Genomic DNA, 13,677 nt, shown 5'->3' with positions numbered 1-13,677 from the left:
AGCAAGTATATTTCACTGGTCACCCCCAAAACCAATGACTGGAACGAATTGCAAAAATCACTGAAGTTGGAGACTCATATCCCCCTCACTAACTTTAAGCATCAGCTGCCAGAGCACTGCACCTGTACATAGCCCATCTGTAAATAGCCCATCCAACTACCCCATCCCCATATTGTAATTTATTTTTTAAATGCTCTTTTGCACCCCAGTATCTCTACATGCACATTCATCTTCTGCACATCTATCACTCCAGTGTTTAATTGCTAAATTGTAATTACTTAACCATTACGGCCTATTTATTGCCTTACCTCCCTAATCTTACCTCATTTGCACACACTGTATATAGACTTTTCTATTGTGTTATTGACTGTACATTTGTTTATTCCATGTGTAACTCTGTGTTGTTGTTTGTCTCTCACTGCTTTGCTTTATCTTGTCCAGGTTGCAGTTGTAAATGAGAACTTGTTCTCAACTGGCCTACCTGGTTAAATAAAGGTAAAATAAAAAATATATACAGTAAGCCGTTAACATGGCTGCCATGCTCTTTGATTGCACTGGCCCATTGAAAGGCTGTTTTCTTTTAGGGATAATACTGATTGTGGGAGGATGCCTAAGGGAAGAAAAACTCCCTTTGAATGAGTGACTTATTTCCGTTCTGCACCCTGCTGTGTTTCAGTTAGACAGCAGGGCTGTCTTGTTTTCAAAATTACTTTAGAAAGGCCTGGGTAATGCTCATTAAGGGAAGCAATAAGGACAATTTGTGTTTCATACCGATTTCTTCCTTTTGATGCCTAATGAACACGACCCTTGCTAAAACTCTGACCTTAGTGGCATTTGTGAAGCCATCAACTCGATTCTTCCTTCCTGTTTCATACCGATTTCTTGCTTTTGATGCCTAATGAACACGACCCTTGCTAAAGCTCTGACCTTAGTGGCATTTGTGAAGCCATCAACTCGATTCTTCTCTCTCCAGTCTCTTCACTAAAAGTTCACCATTGTAGCCTAATAATGCATTATGAATCATATTGATGTCATTTTAAGAGAGGTGAACTGAACTTCAGAAGGGGTTCAGGCTTTGAATAAGGAGCCAATAATGAGTTTGCATCAGATTATAGACAGAAAGCAGTAGCCTGGCTATTGCTGTTCCTGAGTTTGCAGTTATCACAGTCAATAGTGAAGAGCACTCTGCCTTGTTACAGGAAATAGGCCTTTCTGTGTGTGTGTGTGTGTGTGTGTGTGTGTGTGTGTGTGTGTGTGTGTGTGTGTGTGTGTGTGTGTGTGTGTGTGTGTGTGTGTGTGTGTGTGTGTGTTTAGACAGTCTGTGATTGATTACCACTTTGTCTTGCCAGTAGATACATTTTTTTAATTAGAAGAAAACAAGGCATACTGGGCAACAAACATCTCTAGGGGTGTTACAAAGTGCTGTATAAACATATTGTTACCAGAGACGAGTGCTGACAAACAAGTCAACTTTAGCCTAATTCTCAATATTAAGGATCTTATTTTGACCAGTTTCTTACAGCATGAGTGGATTATAATTAATGGACATTTTTGTACGGGTTGATAGATTTTTAGTTAGGGCAAATCTAGTCTGAAAATGTAAATACACTACAAGTTTGCATTTCCTTCTGTCTTTGGACCAGCTAAGTGTCTAGAAATGTGTGTTCTTCTGACAAAGGGTTGACAATGTGACAGTAAAGCACCATATGAGAGAGCACAGCATGCCAGTGATGTCGTTACACTATCTGACATGACAGTCGCTAGAGTGCAGTGTGAGTGTGACACAGTTGTGGTGTACCCACTATGGCAGACAATCCAGGAATCTGTCTGATTTCCCAGGCAGCTCTGCAGCAGGGCAGGGGTCCATATGACAGCGCACACCATGATGACGGTAGCTTTACCCTGTCTGACATGACAGAGGTGTGGTATGTCATTGGCGTGCCCACTGTGACAGTAGTAGGTCTCTGGTGATTTCACAGGCAGCTCTGCAGCAGAACAAGAGGGCAGGGGTTACAGATTTTCTACAGGAGGATTAGGACAGGGTTCCCGCTGGGTTACGGGTGCCAGGAGTCCTGCTGCATCTGGACCATTTCCTTCAGCCTCCAGGGGCCTCCAGAGTTCCACATAGGCCTCCACACTGGGACTACCTCGTGCCAAATAACCCTCCTAAATCAGCCCTTGTCTCTCCCTGTCCACCTCTTCTGCGCCATCTACTTCAGTCTTTGGGGAGACAAGGTAACCAAGTCTGACACACTCATAACTCTAGAGCAGATGTTCAACCTTTTTTTGGTCTAATCATGTTGCTATTCTTGAAGTAACCCCTCTTTTGCAAACCCCTCTTTTGAAACCATATATCATTAGCTGGGCCGGCTGCAGGCATAACTGGTCCCTGGGGTCTCAACTTACTGTTGAAAGTTAGAATAGTAGAATAAACAAGGTGCAAATCTGAAATTTCATTGTGCATCAGCAGTTTTTTCTCTTGTTTTGTCAGTCACTGACAGTTACTCAATTAGCCATGTCAGCTAACAATTTTTAGATTGGTAAATTAGTCTAGCCAGTTATCTAAACTTGGGGCACATGCACAGGGGCCCCCCATTGATTTTGTTAGTCATTTTCACTCAGATATCATTATCATGGCATAAGTCATGGAAAAATGTGTAAAATTGCAGAAAATTTGCTTTAAAATTGCAATAATTTATTTCCACCCCATGGCAAAATGGGTAGAATTGCAGGAAATGTGTTTTAAAACTGCAAAATGTTCTGTCTGTCAAATGTCAAAATTAGTAGTATTGCATGAAATGTGTTATAAAATGTAAAAAAAAGTTTTGCTTTTAAGGGAGTGGCTCCTAAGCCGTAAACGGATCTTTTATTTCAAAGGCTCTGTATCCGTGAGTGTGCACATTCTCTAGGGAATTTGGGACTTAGGATCGGATTACATACATACCGGTAGTTAAATCAGAGTTAATGCCAAAAATATGATATTCACAATGTCAATAAGCAAAAAACAAACAACCTAAACATCAATAGCCATTACAATGTCGAAACATGATTTTGACATGAGTTCAGTACCATTTGCTTAATTTAGCGGACCCACGACTATGGTGTATCGACATTAGCTAGCTAGCTAGTGTTAGCTACATAGCTCTAGTCCAATGGAAACCGATGCAACCCAGCTGGATACTTGTCTAGCTATATGACCAGTGGTGACAGTGAGGTCCCTATGAGATTCAATACTTTAATTAGTGGCGTCGTGCAGAAAGTGTAAAGAAAATACAGTTTGATGAGCTACCTACCTAGAAAAATAGCTATAACAGTTACCAGTGTGCATGTACAAATGCGTGACGACAAATTGTATCGAAGTCAAGAAGCAAGAAGAATGGAATGCCCCATCTAGCTAGCTAGTTAGTAGTAGAGGGATACAAAACGGTGGTACACAAATGCATAGCTCATAAAAATATATTTTTCAATGACAATACATGTTGCAAAGTAAATACTAGTGATGTTATGTTTGATACTGTAGCTACGAGACATTTATCAAAATTGCTAAGCAGCTAACTTCGAAGCAGGGTGCCGATGCCTGTATCACTTTATCAGAAGTACTTCATCAGTCATGTCCAAAGCTTCGTTTGATCAAGTGCTTTTTCAAACCATGTGTTGCAAAATGCGAGATCCCACTGATTTCGCCGTGGTTCCGGTGCTTTCTTCAATTAAGCTGCTTTCAAAACACCGATACCGTACTTATAAATATAGTTAGGATTTTGTTCATGTCATTTCACCTGACGTGTAGCTTAGCAGGTAGAGTAGGGAACTATTAGGGATGAGGTTGAATCTCGTTGAAGCACACTATTTTGAAAATAGTCTATGTAAAACCACACTTTCTGCACTGTTGTTCGAATAATTAATTTTATTTCGAGAGCAGTCAACATTTACACAATTTGTGACGATCGTCGTCGGAAAGAGTAGACCAAAGCGCAGCGTGGTAAGTGCTCATGATATTTATTTAACTCAGAACACTAAAACAAAACAAAAGAAAACGACCGTCACGTTCTGCAGGCTAACTGAGCTGTACAAAAACAAGATCCCACAACTGAAAGTGGGAAAAAGGGCTGCCTAAGTATGACTCCCAATCAGAGACAACGATAGACAGCTGCCTCTGATTGGAAACCATACTAGTCCAATAAAGAAAAAGACAACATAGAAATATAACACAGACTGCCCACCCCACACCCCGACCTAACAAAATAGAGAAATAAAACGTCTCTCTCAGGTCAGGGCGTGACACAATTGCTACAGGAGAAAAGTGGGTGAGTGTCATGCTTTTTCATTTTCAGTCAGGAGGAGGGTTTAATACTGTTTAATTTACTCCATCCCTTACAAAAAAAGATTTCAGTTTTGAAACTGCAGTAAAAGTGCAGTAACTGCAGTCGACTGTGGTATTTTGGACGCAGTAACTGCAGAATAACCACAGTTATGCTGCACTCTAACTACAGTTATACTACAGTGTACTGCACTTTGACTGCAATCTTTTTTCGTAAGGGAGGGGAGAGTCATTTAATTTGTAAATGATTAAATGACATATAGCTCAATATTTGAGAAATAGTTATTATATCTCGATGTGTGCCTGATGCTGCCCCGCATCCTTAATTCTCTGCTAGGCGCACCTCAAGTGGTCTTAATCAAATTATCCATAGCCTATGCTATAGGCCTAGGCTATATTAAGAGCATGCTCGGAGAAGCACTGGGCAAAGTTATATTTTTAAGAAAATGTACTTCCTTACTGAGTTTTTGAGCTTCTGGGATGGTGTATATAAAACTAGGCTACACTATATTACACACCACACTGGATTGACTATCCCAATCATGAGCCCCGGCCTGCCCTGCTCTTGCTGATGTAAACTATTTTGTGCTGCCTAACCAATGGCTGTGCTGTGTAGGGTGGCACTTCAGGAGGCAAGTCAAAGGCTTCTTCCAAAAAAAAATGTATTTAAAAAAAAAAAAAGAAGCAATATCTGTGTGTGTGGACTTGGCCTACTGATGTTCTGTTCAGTTTGAGAGGGAGAGTGTGGAGATGAGGAGGACCAGAGGTAAGCTTGCTACTGCTATAATTGAATATTTGAATAAAAAACAATATGTTTTTTTATATGGGTAGATTGCAGATAGACCTTGCAATGCTTCCTTGTGCTTTTTCCTTGCAGGGTGGTCTGAGGGACATCACTTGGAAAGTGGTGTTCAGTGAGGCGTAGAGGATTGTCCGAAGCAGGCCGGCCGGCCCCCAGAGGACGGATGATGAGGTGTGTGGTGGTCCTCAAGGAGCTGCTGCATCAGGTTTATCCTGTACTGCTGGTAGGAGATCACCTGTCCTTTGACCTGCCGATGGACAATGTGATCGTTGAGGAGAACTATATCTATTAGGTAAAAAAATAGCTTGTACCATTTAAGTGACTTTATGGCACACTCAACAAAACTGTTCTGCGTGTCCACTTTGTCAACTGCTCTAATCTTCTTGTTGTACTCCACGACACAGTTTGGCTTCATTTTCCTCTCTCCGGTGACATAGCAGTGCAACGACACCAGTCTCGAGGACGATCACAGGAATGCAGTGCGGGTCGATCAGGACCTGATGCAGCTGTCGAAGTTGCGGCAGCGTCGGACGGACCAGTAGCAGTGGCGTTGAACGGACCACGGACCACCCAGTTGCGGTGGCGCCAGACGGACCAGTTGCAGCATCATCGGATGGGCCATTCCCGCTGTCTCCCTCAATGGTCGATTATTCCGTCAAGTCAGTATAAATGGGTCGGGAGACAGGCGCAGGAATGCGTAATAGGGTTTTTTATTCAGCCAAAATTACGGCGTGCTGTGTAAAGGCATGGGGACGAAGACCAAACAAACACGTAACAAAACACAGGGTTGAAACCAAAACAAAAGAGCGAGGAGTACCTCGAACAAATAACACAAGCACACGATGATCATCATAATCATCTGGCAAATCCACAATGGCTCGAAAGCCAAAACACACAGCACAAGTACTCACACGCACCAACGGACATAGTAAAAATAATCGACAGCACCATGGTGAACAAAAGGCACATACAGTGGGGAGAACAAGTATTTGATACACTGCCGATTTTGCAGGTTTTCCTACTTACAAAGCATGTAGAGGTCTGTCATTTTTATCATAGGTACACTTCAACTGTGAGAGACGGACTCTAAAACAAAAATCCAGAAAATCACATTGTATGATTTTTAAGTAATTAATTTGCGTTTTATTGCATGACATAAGTATTTGATCACCTACCAACCAGTAAGAATTCCGGCTCTCTCAGACCTGTTAGTTTTTCTTTAAGAAGCCCTCCTGTTCTCCACTCATTACGTGTATTGACTGCACCTGTTTCAACTCATTACCTGTATAAAAGACACCTGTCCACACACTCAATCAAACAGACTCCAACCTCTCCACAATGGCCAAGACCAGAGAGCTGTGTAAGGACATCAGGGATAAAATTGTAGACCTGCACAAGGCTGGGTTGGGCTACAGGACAATAGGCAAGCAGCTTGGTGAGAAGGCAACAACTGTTGGCGCAATTATTAGAAAATGGAAGAAGTTCAAGATGACGGTCAATATCCCTCGGTCTGGGGCTCCATGCAAGATCTCACCTCGTGGGGCATCAATGATCATGAGGAAGGCGAGGGATCAGCCCAGAACTACATGGCAGGACCTGGTCAATGACCTGAAGAGAGCTGGGAGCACAGTCTCAAAGAAAACCATTAGTAAGACACTACGCCGTTGTGGATTAAAATCCTGCAGCGCACGCAAGATCCCCCTGCTCAAGCCAGCGCATGTCCAGGCCCGTCTGAAGTTTGCCAATGACCATCTGGATGATCCAGAGGAGGAATGGGAGAAGGTCATGTGGTCTGATGAGACAAAAAAATAGCTTTTTGGTCTAAACTCCACTCGCCGTGTTTGGAGGAAGAAGAAGGATGAGTACAACCCCAAGAACACCATCCCAACCGTGAAGCATGGAGGTGGAAACATCATTCTTTGGGGATGCTTTTCTGTAAAGGGGACAGGACGACTGCACCGTATTGAGGGGAGGATGGATGGGGCCATGTATCGCGAGATCTTGGCCAACAACCTCCTTCCCTCAGTAAGAGCATTGAAGATGGGTCGTGGCTGGGTCTTCCAGCATGACAACGACCTGAAACACACAGCCAGGGCAACTAAGGAGTGGCTCCGTAAGAACCATCTCAAGGTCCTAGCCAGTCTCCAGACCTGAACCCAATAGAACATTTTGGAGGGAGCTGAAAGTCTGTATTGCCCAGCGACAGCCCCGAAACCTGAAGGATCTGGAGAAGATCTGTATGGAGGAGTGGGCCAAAGTCCCTGCTGCAGTGTGTGCAAACCTGGTCAAGAACTACAGCAAACGTATGATCTCTGTAATTGCAAACAAAGGTTTCTGTACCAAATATTAAGTTCTGCTTTCCTGATGTATCAAATACTTATGTCATGCAATAAAATGCAAATTAATTACTTAAAAATCATACAATGTGATTTTCTGGATTTTTGTTTTAGATTCCGTCTCTCACAGTTGAAGTGTACCTATGATAAAAATTACAGACCTCTTCATGCTTTGTAAGTAGGAAAACCTGCAAAATCGGCAGTGTATCAAATACTTGTTCTCCCCACTGTATATACAAATACAATCAGTGCGAATAGGGGCCAGGTGTGCAAAATGAAAGTTCCAGAGGGATCCGTGGCAGTTTTGTTTTGTCAGCGCAACCTGTTATTTAGACTTTTTTGGCAGTGCATTTATCTTTTACAATAAAATATCAAATTAAGGAATAAAGTTTAAGACCTTTATTTTCCATCAGTACAAAACAATATTTAGATGCTGTTCAGACAACAATGGTGTTTAGACACGTTTGTTGCGTCATACGTTCTATTGCTACTGTTTCGATCGCATATTTGAGATCGTACGCTGCAGGGATCACTCAACAATGATCACAAATATGTGATTGTATGTGTCAAAGGGTTAAGAATGATGGAGGCCTCTGTGTTCTTGGGGACCTTCAATGCTGCAGACATTTTTTGCTACCCTTCCCCAGATCTGTGCCTCGACACAATCCTGTCTCGGAGCTCTATGGACAATTGCTTTGACTTCATGGCTTGGTTTTTGCTCTGACATGCAGTCTGTATACAGTGCATTTGGAGAGTATTTAGACCCCTTGACTTTTTCCACATTTTGTTACGTTACAGCCTTATTCTAAAATGGATTAAATAAAAAACTGAGCTCAGATGCATCCTATTTACATTGATCATCCTTGAGATGCTTCTACAACTTCATTGGAGTCCACCTGTGGTAATATAACGACACAGGGTGAGACCCAGATGCAGACACCGGAGGCAGATGGTTCAAGTCTTTGATATTTATTGAAAAACAAGGGGCAGGCAAGAGGCAGATCGAGGACAGGCAGACGTTCATAAACCAGAAGGTACAGGGCGGCAGGCAGGCTCGAGGTCAGGGCAGGCTGAATGGTTAGGCAGGTGGGTACAGTGTCAGGGCAGACAAAGGGTCAGACCAGGAGGACTATAAAAACAGAGACTGGGAAAAAAAGGAGCACGGAAAAACATTCTGGTAGACTTGACAAGACAAGACAAACTGGCAACATACAGACAGAAGACACCAGTATAAATACACAGGGATTAACGGGAACAAATGGGAGACACCTGATGGGTGGTGGAGACAAGCGCAAGACAGGTGAAACAGGTCAGGGTGTGACAGGTAAATTAAATTGATTGTACATGATTTGGAAAGGCACACACCTGTCTAGATAAGGTCCCACAGTTGACTGTGTATGTCAGAGCAAAAACCAAGCCATGAGGTAGAAGGAATTGTCCATAGAGCTCCATGACAGGATTCTGTCGAGGCACCGATCTGGGGAAGGGTACCAAACATTTCTGCAGCATTGAAGGTCCCAAAGAACACAGTGGCCATCCTTAAATGGAAGAAGTTTGGAACCACCAAGACTCTAACTAGAGCTGGCTGCCTGGCCAAACTGAGCAATTGGGAGAGAAGGGCCTTGGTCGGGGTGGCCAAGAATCCGATGGTCACTCTGACAGAGCTCCAGAGTTCCTCAATGAAGTTGGGAGAACCTTCCAGAAGGACAACCATCTCTGCAGCACTTTACCAATCAGGCCTTTATGGTAGAGTGGCCAGATGGAAGCCAATCCTCAGCAAAAGGCACATGACAGCCTGCTTGGAGTTAGCCAAAAGGCACCTAAAGGACTCTCAGACCATGGGAGACAAAATTCTCTGGTCTGTTGAAACCAAGATTGAACTCTTTGGCCTGAATGCCAAGCATCACGTCTGAAGGAATCCTGGCATCATCCCTATGGTGAAGCATGGTGGTGGCAGCATCATACTGTGGGGATGTTTTTCAACGGCAGAGACTGGACACAAGTAAGGATCGAGGGAAAGATGAATGGAGCAAAGTACAGAGAGATCCTTGATGCAAACCTGCTCCATAGCACTCAGGACCTCAGATTGGGGCGAAGGTTCACCTTCCAACAGGACAATGACCCTAAGCACACAGCCAAGACAATGCAGGGGTAGCTTCGGGACAAGTCCCTGAATGTTCTTGAGTGGCCCAGCCAGAGCCCGGACTTGAACCCTGGCCCAGCAAGAGCCCGAACATCTGAAATGAAAATATGCAGTGATGCCCCCCATCCAACCTGACAGACTTTGAGAAGATCTGCAGTGAAGAATGGGATAAAACTCAGGTGTGCCAAGCTTGTATCGTCATACCCAAGAAGACTCAAGGCTGTTACTGCCAAAAGGTGCTTCAACACAGTACTAAGTAAACTGTCTGAAAACTCAGTTTTTATGCTCTGACATTATGGGTATCGTGTGTAGAACAATGAGGGGAAAAAAACAACTTAATCCATTTTAGAATAAGGCTGTAACGTAACAAAATTTGGGAAAAGTAAAGGGATCTGAATACTTTCAAATTGCACTGTGTATACATACACTACTGTTCAAAAGTTTGGGGTCACTTAGAAATTTCCCTGTTTTTGAAAGAAAAGCAAATTTGTTTGTCAATTAAAATAACATCAAATTGCTCAGAAATACAGTGTAGATATTGTTAATGTTGTAAATGACTATTGTAGCTGGAAACGGCAGATTTTTTATGGAATATCTACATGGGTGTACAGAGGCCCATTATCAGCGACCATCACTCCTGTGTTCCAATGGCACGTTCTGTTAACTAATCCAAGTTTATCATTTTAAAAGGCTAATTGATCATAGAAAGCCTAATAGAAAACCCTTTTGCAATTATGTTAGCACAGCTGAAAACTGTTGTCCTGATTTAAAGAAGCAATAAAACTTCTTTAGACTAGTTGAGCAGCAGCATTTGTGGGTTCGATTACAGGCTCAAAATGGCCAGAAACAAAGACTTTCTTCTGAAACTCGTCCGTCTATTCTTGTTCTGAGAAATGAAGGCTATTCTATGCGAGAAATTGCAAAAAACGGAAGATCTCGTACAACGCTGTTTACTACTCCCTTCGCAAACTGTCTCTAACCAGAATAGAAAGAGGAGTAGGAGACCCCGGTGCTGAGTAAGACTGAGTAAGTACATTAGAGTGTCTAGTTTGAGAAACAGATGCCTCACAAGTCCTCAACTGGCAGCTTCATTAAATAGTACCTGTAAAACACCTTTCTCAACGTCAACAGTGAAGAGGCGACTCCAGGATGCTGGCCTTCTAGGCAGAGTTCCTCTGTCCAGTGTCTGTGTTCTTTTGCCCATCTTAATCTTTTCTTTTTATTGGCCAGTCTGAGAATTGCTTTTTCTTTGCAACTCTGCCTAGCATTTATTTGGGCTGCAGACAAGTTAGCATCCACAAGGCCTCAGGCCCAGATGGATTACCAGGACACATACTCTGAGCACGCGTTGACCAGTTGGTAAGTGTCTTCACTGCAATTTTCAACCTCTCCCTGACCCAGTCTGTAATACCTACATGTTTCAAGCAGACCAACATAGTCTCTGTGACCAAGAACGCCAAAGTAACCTGCCTAAATGATGACCGACTCACATCTGTAGCCCTGGAGCCACTCCAAGTCGCATACCGCCCCAACAGATCCACAGATGACGCAATCTCGATTGCACTCCACATTCACACCGGGACAAAAGGAACACCAATGTGAGAATGCTGTTTATTGACTACAGCTCAGCGTTCAACATCATAGTGCCCCCCAAGCTCATCACTAAGCTAAGGACCCTGGGACAGAACACCTCCCTCTGCAACTGATCCTGGACTTTCTGAAGGGCCACCCCCAGGTGGTGAGGGTAGGCAACAACACATCCGCCACGCTGACCCTCAACATGGGGACCCTGTGCTTAGTCCCCTCCTGTACTCCCTGTTCACCCACAACTGCGTGGCCAGGCACGACTCCAACACCATCATTGAGTTTGCCAACGACATGACGGTGGTAGGCCTGATCACATATGACGATGAGACAGCCTCTAGGGAGGTCAGAGACCTAGCAGTGTGGTGACAGGACAACAACCTCTCCCTCAGGGTGAACAAGACAAAGGAGCTGATGGTGGACTACAGAAAAAGGAGGGCCGAGCACTCCCCCATTCACATCGACAGGGCTGTAATGGAGCAGGCCGAGAGCTTCAAGTTCCTTGGTGTCCACATCACTAAGGATCTATCATGGTCCAAACACACCAAGAGAGTGTTGAAAAGGGCATGCCAATGCCTATTCCCACTCAGGAGGCTGAAAAGATTTGGCATAGGACCTCAGATCCTCAAAAAGTTATACAGCTGCACCATCGAGAGCATCTTGACTGGTTGCATCACCACTTTGTATGGCAACTGCTCGGCATCAGACCGCAAGGTGCTACAGAGGATAATGCATACGGCCCAGTACATCACTGGGGCCGAGCTTCCTGCCACCCAGGAGCTCTATAGCAGGCGGTGTCAAAGACTCCAGCCACCCAAGTCATAGACTGTTCTCTTCTACAGTGCGACAAGTGGTACCAGAGTGCCAAGTCTGGGACCAAAAGGCTCCTTAACAGCTTCTATCCCCAAGCCATACGACTGCTAAATAGTTAATCAAATGGCTACCCAGATTATTTGCATTGACAAAATTATTTTATTCTTATTTTCTGCACTGGCTCTCTTGCACAGGCTCAATGTACATTCACTGGACTCTAACCACACACTCATACATACTACACTGACACTCCAACACACACACACACACACACACACACGCTTTTTACATTTCACATTTTTGTCATTTAGCAGATGCTCTTATCCAGAGCGACTTACAGTTAGTGCATTCATCTTAAGATAGCTATGCCGGACAACCACATATCAAAGGCATAGTAAGTACACTTTTCCTCAATAACGTAGTTATAAGCAAAGTCTGAGCTGGAAAGGGGGATCGGGGGAATTTAGTGCAAGTGTATGTTCAGGAAAGTTTTATTATTATTATTTATGAATTTTTGTGGCGGGGGTCGAGGTGAGGAGGGGGATTATTTAAGACACTATTTAAAGGTTTCAGGTGCTTTCAGAAGATGGGCAGGGACTCTGCTGTCCTAGCTTCAGGGGGAGTTGGTTCCACCATTGGGGTGCCACTGTCAGGACAGAGAAGAGCTTGGACTGGGCTGAGCAGGAGCTGCCCTCCCGTAGGGGTGGGAGGGCCAAGAGACCAGAGGTGGCAGAACGGAGTGCTCGGTTAGGGGTGTAGGGTTTGAGCATAGCATAAAGGTAAGGGGGGAAAGTTCCTCTTGCTGCTCCGTAGACAAGCACCATGGTCTTGTAGTGGATGTAAGCTTTGACTGGAAGCCAGTGGAGTGTGCAGAGGAGCAGAGTGACATGGGAGAACTTGGGAAGGTTGAAAACCAGGCGGGCTGCAGTGTTCTGGAAAAGTTGCTGGGGTTTGATGGCACATGCGGGGAGCCCAGCTAACAGAGAGTTTCAGTAGTCCAGACGGGAGAGGACAAGTGCCTGCGAGTCACTGCTTTGATATTTGCAGAGAATTACAGCGTGTTATCCAGGGTCACGCCAAGGTTCTTTGCACTCTGGGCGGGTGACACTGTGGAGTTGTCAACTGTAATGGAGAGATCTTTGAGCAGGGCAGGCCTTTTCCGGGAGGAAGAGCAGCTCTGTCTTGTCGTGGTTGAGCTTAAGGTGGTAGGCCAACATCCAAGCTGAGATATCTGGCAGGCACGCAGAGATGCGTGTCGCCACCTGGGTATCAGAAGTGGGGAAGATGAAAAGTAGTTGAGTGTCATCCGCATAGCAATTATAGGAGAGACCATGTGAGGATATGATGGAGCCGAGGGACTTGGTGTATAGAGAGAAGAGGAGAGGGCCTAGAACCGAGCCCTTGGGGACACCAGTAGTGAGAGTGTACATGGTACAGACACAAATCCTCTTTTAAGTCACCTGGTAGGAGGACGGTCTGCCAGGTAGGATGCAATCCAAGAGTGTGCAGAGCCTGAGACAACCAGCCCTGAGAGGGTGGAGAGGAAGATATGATGGTTCATGATGTTGAAGGTGGCGGATAGATCTAGGAGGATGAGAACAGAGGAGAGAGAGTCAGCTTTGGCAGCATGGAGAGCCTCCGTGACATAGAGAAGAGCAGTCTTGGTTGAGTGACCCGTCTT

The sequence above is a fragment of the Salmo salar genome, chromosome 16 (genome assembly GCF_965601325.2).
Source record: "Salmo salar chromosome 16, fSalSal1, whole genome shotgun sequence".
Lineage (NCBI taxonomy): Eukaryota > Metazoa > Chordata > Actinopteri > Salmoniformes > Salmonidae > Salmo > Salmo salar.
Note: the sequence above shows the minus strand (reverse complement) of the source record.